The sequence below is a fragment of the Nannospalax galili genome, unplaced genomic scaffold (assembly GCF_000622305.1).
Source record: "Nannospalax galili isolate Female #2095 unplaced genomic scaffold, S.galili_v1.0 scaffold1711, whole genome shotgun sequence".
In the NCBI taxonomy this organism is placed as follows: Eukaryota; Metazoa; Chordata; class Mammalia; order Rodentia; family Spalacidae; genus Nannospalax; species Nannospalax galili.
The window spans coordinates 752,870-767,269 of record NW_008330347.1 but is presented as its reverse complement, the minus strand read 5'-3'; the positions used below and the strand labels follow the sequence as shown (position 1 = coordinate 767,269).

The window sequence follows — 14,400 nt, the reverse complement described above, 5'->3', positions numbered from 1 at the left end:
CTTGCCCCTATCTCTGGATGCCTGTGTCTCCAGTTGAGTTAATTGGTTACAAGCAGTAAATTCAAACAAGTAAATTCAAGCAGTAAATTCAGACAAGCAGTAAATTCAAGCAGTAAATTCCTGTTTCCCTAACAGGCACCACCACACAGTGATTTTTAAAAATCTTGACTTGAGAATTTCATACACTTTATTTTGATCATATTCAGACCACACCCCTCTCAACTCCCACTTTACTACACTCCCTGATGTCATGTCTTATATTATTAGTCTTTAATTTTTTAAATACGATATATTGAGTCTAATCTGTGTTTCCTAAATGCTCTTGGATATGTGTCCATCCCTTAGAGTCTGGTCAGCCTCCCAGGTGGCACATCAGTAAGGAAAATGCACTCCATTTCCCAGCACTTATCAGTTGACAATAGATCCTCAGCTAGGGATTGGTCTTCCTGCCCACCTCCCATATCTATGATGGGACCCTGTCTGGCTTGGGTTTGCACAGGTGTTGTTCATACTGTCATAAGTACTATGGGTTCATGTGTGCAACTACCCTGTGGTGTCTCGATAACAGTCTCCTTGTATTCATCTACAACCTCTGGCAATTAAAATCTTTCTGCTCCCCCTCTTCTGCAATGGTCCCTGATCCTTGAGCTGAAAGGGTGCCGTATAGGTTTGCCATTTAGGTCTAAGCACTCTACAGTCTCATATTCTCTGCATAATGACCACTTGTGGGTCTCTGTGTTAATCACAATCTACTTCAAGAAAAACCTTCTCTTTTGGGAATCAAGGGATGCACTCATCTATGGGTATAATAATAAGTCATTATGAGCCAATTCAATGTTTAATATTAATGATAGTAGTAGGTTCTCCCCTACGGCCTGTAACTTGTGGTTCTTGGTCCTGATAACAGTGTCAGGTATGGGTTCCCCATTGTGAAGCAGGCCTTAAATCCAATTAGAGGGTGGTTGGCTACTCCCATAATATTCATGCCACTATTGCACCATTGAACATATTTTTCCAAGCCAGTTGTTATTGTAGCTTGAATATAATTAAATTACACTGCCTTAAAATAGTCCCTTTTGGGTAGATTGTTAAAGGTAACTCTGATTCTTAATTTTTATCTCATGGACTTTAAGAAGCCATGACTTCTGTATCACCAACAGGTCCTTACAGCTGGCAAAAGCACTCTTACCCAGTGGTTACCTATTCCCTTCTCAGCTGCAGAGAATGCAGGTGTCCTCTTCCAGTTTATTCTGATCTAAGATAATTTCGCCTTTCCAGAAAGCTCAATTGCAGTAGAAAGCCTTTTTCTTCCTCAATTTTTATTAGTTCTTTGAATATTTTGTACCACGTAGTTTGATCATATTCACCCTCCCCCAATGCCCTTCCTGCCATAACCCATCCAACTTTGTGTGCTTGCAATAGACTCTTAATGATGCTTTTACTTCCTCTACTGTGTGATTCTCATCTGTTGAAAAAATGTGCTCAGGACTTCTTTATCTGCAACATCTCTGAAAGTTCAGGCCAGTTCATACACAACAGCAGTTCTCCTTTGCTGCAAGAGCAAACGCTCACCCATTAATTGCCCTCCTATCTGTAAGTTAAGAGGTAGTTTCTGGTTTTCCCTGTTGAAAAAAGTACCCGAGGTATCCATCAAATGCAGCAATCTCTGAAGCCCCACTTACCAGACTTGCAATAAGAAAGTGACTTGTAATAGAGTAAACATACATTCTGGCTTGCCCAGGAGTCCAAGTTATAAATGTTTAACGAAATAGTTACAACTAGTAATCCAATTTCAACTAAAAAGTTCCTGATTTGAATAAGCAACTCTGTAATAACCATAATCTAATGACTCAGGACAGACACCACAGCACACCAGAAATCTCTTATTCATAAAATCTCACACATTTCCATCTCTCAATTCGTTTTTTTCATTGATGTGCTTTGAATTATACAGCCAGTTCTAAGATTTCTGCTTAAAACCTCTCTTTGCTTCTTTGACGTACAATTTATTAATTATTGAATATTAAATTCATGAAATCATCAAATCATGGCTAAAATTCCCATTGTGAGGTCTATTTTTAAAAAACTGTTGAATTTGCTATACGCGTAAGGTCTCTGAACTAATGCATTTTTTTCCTTTTGTTTCAGTTTGCTTTACATCGAGGTAAGAAACACAAAACATTTCATATTTAGGAAAAAAATAGTCTGGCGAAAATAGTTTTAGGAATGCTGCTGCAGTGCAGGATGGAAGGGCACTGTGAGTTAGAAACTTTCACAGATTTCAGACTACTGGTATCGCGATTTGCTTCTGTTCTGCCCAAGGAAAGTATCAGACAATTCTCAGATGCTTCCATCACAAATACAGCAGTTTTCCGAAATGTGTTGTTGTGCTTAAGTCTTTATTTACTTTGGATATTTACAACCTGTTTCGCATATTCAGGATGCAAAAATGAATCGCATTATTCAATGGCAGAATATCAACACAGAGCATGGGCTTAAGCAACTATCCTTCAGCCTGTCATCAGAGCCCATTCAGGGCTCCTATGAGATAGTGATACTAAAGCCATCAGGACAGAAGACGGAGCATTCCTTCGCTGTGGAGGAATTTGGTATGGATCGGGAAGATTGGAAGTGTAGTGGAGGTCATAAGCATCTGGTCACTCCTGCATGAATGCCATAGAACAAATGGAGTTCTCGGGGGTGAGGCTGGGTTTCAACTTACTCTAGTCAGGACCATCCATTTAGCCACACAGAGCTTCAGGAAAGCTATGAGATTTCCAGATGCAAATTATTCACCCCAATACAGAAATTTGTGCTATTTCAGTGGAGTCTTTTATGATTTCCAAGGACTGTCCATGACAATTCAATATTTTAACTTTTGGGGGACTACCTTAATGATACAAAATCCCATTTTGGGCAGAGGCTGACCATTTAGGCCACCAGAAGTCATTTCCCATTTTCTGAATTTCTTTTCCCTCTCCAATAGTGCTTCCCAAATTTGAAGTTCAAGTAAAGGTTCCAAAAGTCATCACTGTACTGGATGAAACAGTAAATGTGATGGTGTGTGGAAGGTGAGATATTTTTCTATATGCTAAAAATATTCTTGGACACTAAAAATGCCTAGGATGATGTCTCATTGCATGATAAAAATGCACAAATACCTAAGACCTGTCTCTTCCATATTATAGAATGTTCTCATGACCTTAACTTTTTTTTATATTTTATTATTTTTATTTTATGTATATAAGTGTATTGCCTGTATTTTATGTGTATGAGTGTATTGCCTGCATGTATATGAGTGCACCCATGTCATACACAGAGGTCAGAAGACGGCTTCAGAGTCCTCTGGAACTGGAGTTAAGGATGGTTTGTAGCCGCCATGTGGGTGCTGGGAATCAAACCCAGGTCCTCTGCAAGAGCAGTCAGTGCTCTTAACCGCTGAGCCATCTCTCCAGCCCCCACTTTCTTCTTGATGTCCCCTTTATAATTACTGCCCTGCATCTATTAAGGCTGGAAAATCATTGCATAAGCTGGTGATATGAAGGAAAAAATTGAGTTCTTATAATGACACCAGTGATGAAATTGTATGAGGCAACAGTGACTTCCGGCCTATGGAGACAGAGTAGAACATATTCACAGACCAACATGCAAAAAGACTAGAGCACTAAATACAACAATTTGTTGACCCAATCAGCGTGACAGAAAGAGCACAGAACTAGGAGCTCACAATCTTGCTTATACTGCAGTATCCATCACTGTTTGACTTTAAGCATACAGCTTTTTCCCCTGGTTTTGCATTTCTGTACCCGAAAATAAGTATCCTCAAAGGATGCTCAAATTCTACGATCACAGTTAACCCAAGAGCAATTCCAGAGTGAAACTGCAGATCTACATACAGATCAGATACAGGAGGCATGGCTGTGCTCACAGATTTGTTGTTCATTTTTAGATTTTTAAAAGCTCTCCACACTGCTTTCCATAGGGGTTGCATGAGTTTGTAATCTCACCAGCAGTGAATGAATGCTCCTCTTTCCCCACAACCTCATCAGCATGTGATATCATTTGTTCTCTTGCTCTTAGCCAGTCTGACTGGGGTAAGATGAAATCTTAAGGTGGATTTAATTTACAGTTCCTTAGTTACTAACAATGTCAAACAGTTTTTAAGATGTTTCTTAGCCATCTTTATTTATTCTTTTGAGAATGCTCTCATTTTTAGTCCCTCTTTTAATTGGGTCATTTGTTTTCTTGATTCTTTGTTTTTTGAGTTCTTTATATATGCTTAGCAGTAAAGAAAGATGAAATTTGCAGGTAAATGGATGGATCACTGCTATACTAAGTGAAGGAACACAGACTCAGAAAAACAAAAGACTTGTGTTCTCCCTCATTTGTGAAGTCTAGCACCTAGCGCTTGCTCCTTACAAGTGAGTACATATCCTGATGTGTCTTCAGGAACCAGGAAAATGCAAAGGAGCCAGGGAAAGAAAGAACCTGAGAGAGAATAGTAGGAGACAGGTGTTACTAAGGGAGAAATGTGTAAAAAGGGGGCAATTAAAGGGGAGGGGGAGGAGGACTACACAAAGAACTTTGGGAATAAAGGGGAAGAAGGAGCTCAAGAGAGGTCGGACCATAGCATATAGAAATTATCAAGGGAGAAATGGGGGAAAAGGGGACACTTTTTACATTCATCTAGATTTTCCAGCTTTTGTTACATAAATTTTGAAAGTTTCACTAATCCTCTGGGTTCCACTGGAATCCATTTTAGCAACTACCTTTCCATCTCTACCTTCATAAATTTGGATGTCTCTTATTCTTTCCCTTAGTTTGCTAAGGGCTTCTCAATTTTGCTGATATCTTTAAGGAAGCAATTCATTGATTGACCCTATTTATTTTCTTTTATTCTATATTTTAATTTCTAGATTGCTGTCTACTTTTTCTTGCATTTGGATTAAACTTGCTCTGGTTTTTCTGGAGCCTTGGGAAGCATCATTAGGCTATTTGAGGTCTTTCTGGTTTTTCTTTTCTTTCTTTCTTTCTTTCTTTCTTTCTTTCTTTCTTTCTTTCTTTCTTTCTTTCTTTCTTTTTTTAACGTGAGCATCTAAAACTACAGGCTTTCCTCTTAGAACTGCCTTCGTTCTGTCCCTCAGACTCTGCCAGATTATCCTGCCCTTTCTATGTGATTCTAGGAATTAAAATTTTTCTCCCTCATTTCTTCAATGGCCCCCTGTTTATTCAAATTTTCAAGTATTTGCATAGTTTCTCCTGATGTTGATTTCTAGTTTTATTCCTCTGTGATATGGTAAGTTACCTGGAATTATTTAAATTTTTTATATTTGCTAAGGCTTGCTTTGTGGCCTATTTGATTTTAGAAGTTTCATGTACACTGAAAGGAATATGTATTAACTGTCTCTGATAGTTGGAATAATTTGTGAATACCTGCTAAATCTGGTTGCTCTGTTCTTACCCACTTCCGCATGTCTATATCGGGATTTTTGTCCTTGGATAAGACTTGTACATGCTGTCACTATTGCTGTGAGTTCATATGAGCAACTGACCAGCTCTCTGGAAGAGTCTGGTTCCTTGTGGTCATCAACCCCCTCTGGCTCTGGCTCTTACAATCTTTTGGCTTCTTCTTCCACAATGATTTCTGAGCCTTGAGAGGCAGAGGTTTGAGATAGGTGATCTAATCAGTATTAAGCATTCTGTGACCTCTTGTTCTCTGCACATTGATTAATTGTGGGTTTGTGTATTAATCACCATCTTTTGTATAGGCAAACTTCTCTAGTATGAGTTGACAGATGCATTAAGGCCTATACAATGAGAGGGAGCTCATGTGTGGTACTGTAAACATAGCCAAATACACATAGCTGGAGAGGGCATAGATGCTAGAGAAAAACCTACTTTTGTCACATCCCTAGATCAACGTAATTTCTTGCTTTACTCTAAATATGCCTCCTCATATATACAGACAAGTGTCCTTTTCACCCTTCATCAAAGAAACTTCTTTTTGCAACAGATGGAGACTAATACGGAGTTCCAGAACTGGTCAAATGCAGAGAATAAGTGTCTATCGGTTGCTTAACCATACATGGCACATTTTCAATGCAATCTCTACACAAAGAATGAATGCATCTCTCAACTCTCACCAGAGAAGTTTCCTTACAAATTCATATGGAAACAGAAAAGACCCTGAATGAATAAAGCAATCTTGAGCACAAAGAGCAATGTTGGGGGAATTATCATACCAGACCTCAATCTATTTTACAGAGCCATAGTCATAAAAACAGCATGGTATTGGCACGAAAACAGACTTGTTGATCAGTGGAACAAAATAGAAGACTCAAACATGAGTGTTACAGCCAACTGACATTTGACAAAGGTGCCTAGCACACACATTGGAGGAAAGACAGCATCTTCAACAGGTGGTACTTGAAAATTTGAATCTCCACAAGAAGGATGAATTAGACCCATACCTATCACCTTGCACAAAAGTCAACTCCAAATGGATCAATGTAAAACCTGAAATGCTGAAACTGTTAAGGAATACATAGGCAGTGCCCTGCCACATGTAGATGTTTCTTTGTATTTCTGGGAAGAATAGTATAAGGATATTGATTGGGAATTCCATTGAATTTTTAGATTTCTCTTTTAGGATGACAGTTTCCAGAGTGTTAATCATACCAATCAATGAGCATGGGAGATCTCTCTGTATTATAGCCTTTTTGTTTTCTTCCAGGTCTGAAATTTTCCACTGTAGAGGTCTTTTATTTCCTCATTTAGGTTGATTTTAACGTATATTAAGTTATCTTGAATAGGATTGCTTCCCTTATTTTTAGCTCAGGATTTAGGCCATTGGTTATAGGAAGGTTATCAATGTTAACTTAGTATCCTGCCACATTACTGGAAGTTTTTTCAGTTCTAGGACTTTTCTGGGTATTCAGGGTTTTTTTTCTCATAAAAATCACTTGATTATAATGAACCAATTAATAAAACCATCACACAACAAGATTAACATAGTGAATTTTCTGGTGGAGTCTTTAGGATCTTTTATGTACAAAATTATATCACCTACAAATAAGGATACCTTGATGTCTTTCCGATTTATATACCTTTTATTTCTTTCTTTTGTCTCATTGTTCTAAGACAATGATAGACTGGCACCATCCTTTGAAATATTCTGGAAAAAAATAATTTTGTACCCTTTTTATGTTCAGAATGTAGCATTATCAGAAACCCTCAAAAAATAAAATAAAAAGATGTCAAAACCTACATTGAATAGAGGTAGAGAGGGTGGACATCTTTGTGCTGTTTCTGATCTTACTGGCAATGTTTTGAGATTTTCTCTGTTTACAATAACATTTGCTATAAGTTTGTCAAATACAGTCTTTATTGTTTTGAAATGTTCCCTCCATCCCTAGCCTAGTCAGGGATTTCATCATGAAAGGATGTTTGATTTTGTCAGACTTTTCTGTGTCTGTTTCTCTCCTTGAGTCCATTTATGTGATGGATTGAACATGTTGATTTGCATATATTCAACCATCCCTGCATCTCTGGGATGCAGCCAACTTGATTATGATGACTGTGTCTTTTCTAAAGAAAATTATTTTTATTTTCTTATTTATTAATTTTTAATTGTATTTTTGTGATTTCTATACACTATAGTTTGATGATACTTGGATTTCCTTCCCTCTCTTCATGTTCCCCAATCACACCCATCCTATTTAATATACTCTATTCTATATATAATATGGCCTATAGAGTCCAATTTGTGTCCTCAAATACCCCTCAGTGTGTGTCCATGCACTAGACCCACCAAGAGTCCCATCCCTGAAAGAATTTTTCAGTCTAAGCAGCCATCAATGATCTTTTTGATGCGACTTGAATCTGACTTGCAAATATTTATTGAGGGTTTTTAATCTATGCTCTCCAAGGAGATTTGTCTATTATTTTCTTTTTGTCATTATTCTTTTTTGTTATTATTCTATTATTCTGTACCTGTTTTTGGTGTCAGAATAATACTGGCTTTATAAAAAGAAGTTGAAAGCGCTCCTTCTAGCATTTAGGTGGACTATTCTGTAAATTTCTGTTAATTCTGTTTGATCTATGATGTTATTTAATGACAATGTTTCTCTGTTAACTTGTTGTCCAGGTGACCAATGTAATTTTGATAGTGGGATTTTTAAGCTACCCACTGTTACTTTGCTGGGGATAATCTGTGCCTTCATATCTAGTAATATTTGCTTTAATGAAATTAGATCCACTAGTGTTGTATACGGGCAACTTTAAACCACCTTTCTACACCAAAATCCATTTTATCCATTACAAGTTATTTGTGTTATCTATTGATTTTGTACTAGTGTTCAAACTAAGAACTTGATGCATGTTAGATATTTGTTATACCACTGAGCTATACCAAGCTCTTGGTAGATCTAGTAATAGCAAGTATTTCTTAAACTCACATGACATGCTATCAGTGTTGTATTTTTGTGTTTATTTAACGCTCCCACCAAGCTTATGAAGATAATCAGCATTTTATAGATGATTAAGCAGAGCCTTGAGGACAGTATGTAATTTGACTTGATAATGGAACACAGCAGCCAAATGTTTGAGATGAACCCCATGACACCATGCTGTATAGCTTTAAGCACTCAGTTCCCTGCTAATAATGCCTCAAATATTGGTATGAATTGACCACTGATCTGAGTAGTGTGTGTTGTTGTTCTGTCTTTATCTCCTGTATCAGTTAGACAGCCAAGGCTGGATTACACAAGGAGAAAGCACTGGTGTTTCCTGTTGAAACAACACCACTATCAACTTATAGTCTTGAAGTTAAAGACAGGATTACAGAAGAAGGGACAGGTATGTGACTCACCTAAGAAAACAGCAGATTAAGCTGTGAACATTGACACCTTTTCTCATCAAGATGGTTGGTATAAGGAAATAATTTGAGGGGCTGGAGAGATGGCTCAGCGGTTAGGAGCACTGACTGCTCTTGCAGAGGACCCGGGTTCGATTCCCAGCACCCACCTGGTGGCTATGAACCATCCTTAACTCCAGTTCCAGGGGAATCCGATGCCCTCTTCTGACCTCCGTGGCATTGCACGACACAGGTGCACTCACATACATGCAGGCGATACATGTGTACACATAAAATAAAAGCAATAAATTAAATATTAAAAAAATAATAATTTGAAAGCAAATGATTTCTTTCCAACTGTTACTGTTTTTCTCAGGGTTGGAATTCACAGCAACTTGGGAAACTGAAGTCACAAGAATCACAACTAACTTCATAATTGTGGAAGCAGATTCACACTTTAGACAAGGGATTCCATACTTTTTCAAGGTAAAGTACTTTAAAATTCATAGGTAAACTGTATTGTGATAATCAACACAGAACTCTCTGCTCCAGAGCAGATTAATCTAGCATCGCTGGTTGCAATGCAAGGAGGGTAACTCAGTGGCGGAGGTTCTGCTTAGCATGCTCCAGCATCTGGGTTCAAGTAACAGAGTTAACAGAAAACTATAAAGCCACATGCACAAAACTATGCACTAGACTTTTTTCAACTAATGCATTTGAAACCTGTAAACCCCAAAAGTTCATGTTTCATTTGTTTATAGGTATTACACCTTCATTTAAACTCACTCTCCGTTGACCCTTATTTCTTATTATATATCACTTAATGTTTCTAAACACTCACATAAATATCAGTTATTTTATGATTTTCTCGTGAATCTGTTAGGTTATCTGCCACTAATTGACACAAAGAACATATTGGTGGCTGAGAGGTTTTCTTTGGAATATTAGTAAGCACAATGCATCACTGTGGTGTTAATGATGTTACTTTCAGCATCGGGGCCAACACAACTTTAAAGTGTTGGATCTTTATGAAATGCTGTATTAGTTGGTGACTCGTTTTTGAATTTTTTAATGTCAAAAAAGAGCTTTTCTCTTACATTTTCCTGCATGGCACTGTCATAGCTACTCTATAGTTTTCGTCCTTATTTAACTCAGGGACGCCTAGTGAATGTGAAGGAAGTTCCTATCCCAAATGAGCAGGTTTTCATCAAATGTGAAAACATTAACTACAACAGTATTACTACCTTTGATCAGCATGGCCTGGTGGAGCTCTCCAGAAACACTACTGGCATTACAGATTCCTTCTTCTCTATCTATATATTTTTTAAAAAATATTTTATTTTTATTTTATGTGTGTGAGTGTATTGCATGCATGTATGCAAGTGCACTTGTGTTGTGCAATACCTGCAGAGGTCAGAAGAGGGCACTGGATCCTCAGGAACTGGAGCTATGGGAAGTTGTTAGCCATCATATGGATGCTGGGAATCGAACCCAGGTCCTCTACAAGAGCAACCAGTTCCCTTAACTGCTGAGCCATCTCTCCAGCCCCATCACAGTAAATTTTAAATGAGAATCTAAGACACAAGGATTAGGCTTAGCACCACAGCTGGACCTCGGTAATGCTTAGCTTAAGGAAAAGAGATTCACATTCTAAACTGCCTTATTTCAGGGTGAAATACTAAAGGCCTTGGTCAATAATAAAACAATCTGAAAAAAAGACTCCAAAAGTAAACTTTCTATTATAAATGCATGTCTTTCAATACTATATTCTTGGAAAATATTTGGTTCTGATCTCTGCCGCAAGCCACGACTCCATCCAGCAGAGCCGAGGAAAGACGACACAGACACCAAGGTGAGGTTCAGGCTTCTTCTTCTTTATTACGTACTTCAGTCCTTATATAGTTTGTTCCCAACAGCCCTCCTCCCAGCCAGGACCAATCAGGGCACACACACACACACACAGCAGGCAGGCAGAGTGGCAGCTCATTGGGCCACGTAGCAGGGTCATGCTTGATGATGTCTCTGATCAGGCAGGCAGCACATGATCAGGCTCCTCGTGCTTGCGCTAGTTGGAGTAAACAAGCGAGGGTCATGAGGCTTGGCAGCCAGCCAAGGGTTGGAGTCACGAGGCTTGGCAGCCAGCCAAGGTGCCATCTTTGGCTGACTCGGCTGCCCTCGCTTCCCACATCTCCCCCTTTTTGTTTTATTAGAACGGTTAAGGGACCGTGCCTGTCTTAGGTTGCCCCCTTCCATGTAACATCCTTACCCGTCATCAACTGTTCGGCAGCTTGGCTGGCAGTCTGTCTTAGGTTGGTATGTCCATGAGGGAGTCTTACCTGTCTTTGACTACCGGTCCAGCATGGTTAACCATACGGAGGTAGACTCGCCCCTTTCAAGTGCAGCCATAGCCTGTACAAGCATTTGTTGTTGCATCTCTGTTCGCCCCCGCATTTTACACATACACCAGATCATACAGACACATAGAGTGATCAATAGAAAATCCCAGAAGGCCATCCCGCCCCAGTCTTTAAGGACTGAAAAAGTCTTCTGCAAGGTGTCAAGCCATTCTTGAGCTGTGGCGATCTGCACTCGGGCGTTATTGACGGCAATGATGGAGGCTCCTAGTTCAGAAAGTGTCCTGTCAAAATCTCTGCTCCAATTTCCTTGAAGCTTGGCCCCAATCTCGTGAGATAAATTTTCTGCTCAGGAAAAGTTAACAAACTCCCAATAGCATGGTCAGGTCCTTTTCTAGAACTTTTACTGGCCATGGGACCATGGTGGGCATCCTAACCACAACAGCTATTGGAAAGTTGGTGGCATTCCAGCATTTAGTTAAGAAACAGGTGTCATTGGTACAAAACAAGGTTTCAGTATCATTATTAGAAGTATTGGAAACTAGGAAAAAGAAGGGTGGGACCACACATACAGGAGTAGGTGCAAGCGGTATAGGTGAGGGCTTGGAGCAATTTACTCTAGTATCACTTTCAAAAGTCCCGGTTATTACTGGAGAAGGCCCCTTCCATTCTCCTGTAAGGACATCCTTCCAAAGGACTGAAACTTGGGAAACCAATTGCGTTGCAGAATAGCGGTCTGTGGCCGAGCGCCCAGAAGTATCCAAATTCAAAAATCTTCCTTATGGAGCCGATCACAGAAGATGGCCTCCACGTCCCCCTTCCTCCTTATCTAAGTCTTCCTCATCATAAAGCTCCTCCTCCCCTTCCTGCCCCTGCGAGAGACTTTGTTGGCCTCGGTTAGAGAGCTCCTCCTTTACTTCCTCTAAGGCTTGAGCTCTCTGATCAATATCTTTCTTGTACTTCCCTGTCTTGTCTATAATGCATGTCCTCACCAGCGTCCATACTGCTAGAGTTCCCACAGGGAGACGGCCCATGCTGTAAGAGCGGTCTTTATAAAGTTTATTCTAAGTCTAACTTGTCCCTGTCTCCGGGAACCTAACTTCGTCCCTGTCTCCGGGAACCTAATTAGCGCTACCCCTTCGCTGCTACCCGTGGACCTTACTTTAAATTTTCTTAGGTCTTGAAGAGTTCCCCATACAGGCCAGCACTTGTTGCAAGCCACAACTCCGTCCAACAGAGCTGAGGAAAGACGACACAGACACCAAGGTGAGGTTCAGGCTTCTTCTTCTTTATTATGCACTTCAGTCTTTATGTAGTTTGTTCCCAACAGCCTTCCTCCCAGCCAGAACCAATCAGGGCACACACACACACACACACACACACACACACACACACACACGCAGCAGGCAGGCAGAGTGGCAGCTCATTGGGCCAGTAGCAGGGTCATGCTTGATGATGTCTCTGATTAGGCAGGCAGCACATGATCGAGCTCCTCCTACTTGCGCTAGTTGGAGTAAACAAGCGAGGGTCATGAGGCTTGGCAGCCAGCCAAGGGTTGGAGTCACGAGGCTTGGCAGCCAGCCAAGGCAGCCATCTTTGGCTGACTCAGCCACACTGGCTTCCCACAGATCTCTATTTCTGAAGTCAATGCCTTTGAGTAAAATTGGTTAAAGGAGTATTTTTAATTTATTCAAATATAGAATCAATATTTCTTCCAATTCATTATCCAAATGCATACTGTATTTATTTTACATAAAAATAGATGATTATTATGTACCTGAAGATTAATCCTTCTGGAAGCATAAGAAAGAAGCCTCCGCAACTGCAGGAATCTAGCACCCTACAAAAATGTATGAAATCAGCCATCTTCAACAAACTGAACTACAGAAGGGGTCCCCCTGCAGTTCATAGCTTATTCAGACAAACTGTAAGGAGAGCCAGCCTAAGAGATGAACCAGCAACTGACCGTATCACCAGAAGCTCAGAACATCTCATATTTTTATATCTCCAAGTTAAGTGGTCTTGTCTCCTCCTGGGATCAACTCCAAGAATCAATATGAGAACAGAAATACCAATCGTAACTTAGACTTGAGCTCATGAATGTAATTTTATGTGGTAGAATTCATGATCCACATTAGAGAGAAGCTGAAAGTATTTCCCTTTGAGGGTAGAAGTTGGGTCCCTGAGGTAGGGAGTGAGAGCAGTATGTGTGGATTTGTGACAGGGTTCATAAAAATCAATGTGTTGGTAAGCAGGGCATCACTCAGTTCCACATACACCTCATTACCTAGATTGCTCTGTGTGGGTTGCTTTCTCCCATCCTTGGAAGCTCAGAGGCCTGTAGAGGATAAGCTGTCTCTTCCTGGGCTTTTCCTACACCCACGGTGCACTGACAGGTGCCTCTGAAGTGAGAGGAGGCCCATTTAAGTGTAATAGAGGTTGGGTTAACAAGACCAGTTTACCAGCAGCCCATACTGTCACTGCTTAGCAGCTCCCACACAGACAAGCACAGAACTCACTGGTGTGAAGATAATCCCAGAGCAGACATTGTGCTGGCTCATCTGGTGGCCAAGGCTGATGGGCACATCGTCCACACTGCCTAGCCTGCCTTGTGCCTGTTGTCTGGATCGAAGAAAACAAGGCACTCTAATGCCCCTGCCCTTCCACTTTAGTGAACATTAGACAAAAGGCCTAGGAAAGGAAGGTCTTCTCAGTAGGGAAGAATTTTGAGCATTTGTTTTAATTGTTTTCTTCAGATTTCTATTCTGTCCTTTACTATTTTTCTCCTATCTATACCTCACATTCTTTTTTTTTCCATCTCCTTTCATTTTATTTTTTGAAACTTCCCCAGTTGATTACATTAGTAGTAATACCTCTGTGTCCATATGCTTTTTTTTTTTTTTTTTTTTGAGACAGGGTCCCCCTGAAGCTCCAGCTAGCCTGGAACTCACTGTGTAGACCAGGTTGGCCCCAAACTCACAGAGATCCTCCTGCCTCTGCCTCCCAAGTGCTGGGATTAAAAGTGTGCCCCACCATGTCTGGATGAACATATAATTTTTTTTTCTTTTTAAAAAAACTTTATTGAGAATTTCAGATGTGACTATAAGGTGTTTTGATCAAATTCATGCCCACTCCCTCCCCTCCAACACCTCCCATATTTCCCCATCACTTTTTTTCTGACAATTTCTTGTT

The 14,400-nt window shown here is 40.0% G+C and overlaps 1 pseudogene; it reads left to right on the top strand.

Annotated features, from left to right (window-relative positions):
• LOC103745266 overlaps positions 1-14,400 on the top strand; it is a 42,684-nt pseudogene that overhangs the window by 20,778 nt on the left and 7,506 nt on the right.